This window comes from Ochotona curzoniae, unplaced genomic scaffold, assembly GCF_017591425.1.
Source record: "Ochotona curzoniae isolate NIBS_2020 unplaced genomic scaffold, NIBS_Ocur_1.0 contig_1, whole genome shotgun sequence".
NCBI classification, from domain to species: Eukaryota; Metazoa; Chordata; class Mammalia; order Lagomorpha; family Ochotonidae; genus Ochotona; species Ochotona curzoniae.
The window spans coordinates 28539662-28542992 of record NW_024464918.1 but is presented as its reverse complement, the minus strand read 5'-3'; the positions used below and the strand labels follow the sequence as shown (position 1 = coordinate 28542992).

Genomic DNA, 3331 nt, shown 5'->3' with positions numbered 1-3331 from the left:
TTTGTTTATATAAAGATGAAACAATTCAGGGATAATGAATCCATGATGCCATAAAAGAGTAACCATTACTCTTTTGGCAGGCACACAAAATTTCAAAAATCTTCATGCTTGTGGAAATTGATAGGGGATGAAGGTGAAAGATAGGAGATGGATCTACAAATGGGTTAAGAGTGAGACTATTGGCTATGAAAGCACATTGATGATACAAGGTCTTACAAAGATGTGTCATTCTGGAGCGGGCATCTGTTCTCTGCCTCAAGCACATGTCATAATTACACTACTGGTTTGACCCTGTTTTCAGATAGTAGATTTTTCGTCATTCCTTGAAAGTGGAGCATCCTGTGTCACTTCCCTCGGAGCTGCTGTTCCTGAGTGCCTCCTGTGACTCTACCAGGCAAACCTGGCATTCCACTGACCTTGCAGGGCTTGCTCCAGTTTTCTTGGGTGCTTTATTCTTGGAGCATGTGGCTTTTACTGCTGCTCGTACCAAAAGCCATGGGAGAGCAGTGCTATGGTTTGAATATTTGTGGGTTGTCTCTTAACTGCTTCTTGTGTTGAACTGTAAATACTACTGTGAGATATTATGAAGGTAGACATTTATTCCAGTTATGAAGTACAAGCACAGGGCCATAGGACAGGATGATTACATAGGGTCATTCAGGTGGAACCCACATAAGTGAATTAGGCTGGCTTTAGAAGTGGGAAATACACACATTCACGTGCACCTCCATATATGATTTGCCACCTGATGATCTGCATCACCCAGAATTCTGCTATCATAGGAGTGATGGGAGGCAGATCTCTTAATAGAGTTTGGCTCCATCATAGATTGAGTTATAGCAAAGAGAAGATAACCAATACGAGTGCTTTGAATGTTCGGTGTTTTTTTTGTTGTTGTTGTTTTCTGGAATGCATAAACTTGAGTGTACTCCTGAGAGAGTCACTCAGTTCATCTGTATGTGCCTAGATGCTGGCTGGCTTCTGTATCAGGATCTCTCCCTCCTGCCCCAATGAGCTTGTTTTCAGAGGGGATACAGGAGAAATGCTCTGAGGAGCAAGAAGCAGCATCCCCTGTTTTCTGGCCTGAAGTTGGGGTCAGCACATTTTGGTTTTGTTGCAGAACACCCTTGTATAAATTCAAGTTTCCTGAGAAAGGACAGAAAAGATACAGGGTTCACACTTGCTGTGTATGCATTTATCCATCTTTAAATAAGCAGTAAGTCTAGTGTGGCAGATTGCATATGGCTCCATCTTCAAGGAGCTTTCTACCACTGAAAACACTAGTTGTGGAGATGTGTTTGTCTGTTGCTGTATGTCACTGGAGACTGGAATTGCAGTATGTGCCTTTGTAAATAGTGTGAGGATTGTTACCAACCCTTTATCTACCTGTGTGTAGCTTTCCTATTCACCAAGCTCCCTTAGAGACTTCTGAGCTGACTAGGGGGTGACCTGTACCCCTTCCTGGCATGGACTTACAAACCTGTATCTGCTACCCTGCTATTTCATTTTCCATCTGCCTGGGATATTGACACTCCCCTTTTGAGAGCTTTCTGTTACAGTGTTTTCCTAATCTCAGGTGCTGAAAGATCATAAGGAACAGATTTATTCTATTGACTTAAATGTATAACCTATATTCTTGTAAGACAGAAGTGGCTTCACTATGCTTTGGTTATCATGACCTCGTTCCTAAGTCAAGGTTATATGGGGAATAAAACATTCTGGAGAGTCAAAGCTGGTAGCACAGAAATATGTTCTGTGTTACTAGTGCCTTCCTGTGGGTGCTGTATGTACCCTGTGTGTGCCTATGTGAATAGGTGTGATTTTATATCTTACGCACCTCAGTGTCTACACTCAGTATCATCTTTGGATGTGTGCTGATTTTATTGAAGAAAGAGACAGCTTCACTCGCTTCCTCTGTAGGGGACCATCTGTACATAGAACCTTAGACTTCAGTGGAAATGACAGATTCTAATCAGGCGTGAGCCATGGATTGGATTGTTGAGGTTGGCTGCCTTCCCCTCTGCTGACTGAACAGGGACCTCAGCTCCTGTGAGCCGTTTGTTTCCGGTTAAACTCCATGGTAGCTGTGCCCATCCAACTTCACCATTTTACCTGTAAGACCTGTCTCCGTCTCTTCGATTCAGTCTTTGTGACTATATGGTGTTACGAGTGTTACTGCATGTCCTCTATGTTTCTCACATTCCGATAGCAGCCCCACACTTACATCCTCACAGCCCGAAACAATGGATTTCACTCCTTAGTGAATACATTCTTTATGGCTGCACTGAGCCCTGCCTAGACATCTTCTAATTTCTCAAACTTTTTAAAATGTTTCCTTCATCCCGGGGAGCCACACTTTCTTCACTGAAAAGAGAAAGTGTCAGTAAAAAAATCCTAAGAACCTAGTCACTTAAGAAGTTTCACTTTAAAATTTTATGGACAGTTAACACGAACTAGTGAGTAGCCATGTCTTCTTGACAAGGCCCCAAGCTGCATGGGGCCAATGCCTGGGTCTGAGAGCGTCTGTGCTTTGAGTTTGGTCTTCGGGAAGGCTGGACACGTACAGGGCCCCCCTATCTCACACAACCTTCACTCCTCTCCCTCACTTCTCTTTTTCTCCAGTCCCCACCAGAATCCTCCCTCCTTCAGAGAAGGCAGTGCCTGGCTGCACCAGACCTAAAGGATATCCTAGGACACACCTCTTGATATCTTTGCAGCTTGGGGAGAGTATGTGACTTCCAGATGTTTTGTCTTTTGTTTCCGCTTCATCGTTCAACTCCTTGGAGAATTATTTAAAGCAGGTGCTTTTCTCCCTGCATCTCTGTTCTCAAAGAGATAGTTAATGAGATTTGAACCTTGAAGAACAACAAATCACATAAAGCACGCTCCACTTAGTCACCGTCCTGCTGAGTGTCCAGTTCAGCATTGAGTTTCAGGGATGACAGCCCATCACTAGGGCCTCTGCAGCGTTTATGACCTGTTGATGACATCACTCTGTTCTGAACTCAGCAACTCCTTCAGGAGTGCAGGACCGACACATCCTCTTGCCGGGGGCTTTCTTCAAGTTATTTATTTATTTATTTCTTGAAATGGCATGTGATGCAGAGAAAGGCAAATAGGGAGGGAGATCCTGGTTCAGTCTCCAGACACCTTGAAAAGATAGAGCTAGGCCATACCAAGAGTAGCAACAGGAAATTCTATTGAGTCACATCCATGGGTAAGCAGGAACACAAGTGCTTCGCTGTCATCTGCCTTCATGGAGTGCTTATCGGAAAGCAGGTGTATCTGCCAGCTCTCTGCTCGTGTGCCTGGAAAAGCAACGGGAGATGGC

General features: G+C 44.1%; 1 long non-coding RNA gene across 1 annotated transcript; it reads right to left on the bottom strand.

Moving 5' to 3' along the window:
• Nucleotides 1–905: 905 nt before the first annotated feature.
• Nucleotides 906–2948, bottom strand: LOC121153642. The gene is made up of 2 exons (XR_005883435.1): nt 2700–2948; nt 906–1146 (listed from the first exon to the last, which is right to left on the bottom strand). It is a non-coding gene; the product is annotated as an uncharacterized LOC121153642 (long non-coding RNA).
• Between the last annotated feature and the right edge of the window lie 383 nt (nt 2949–3331).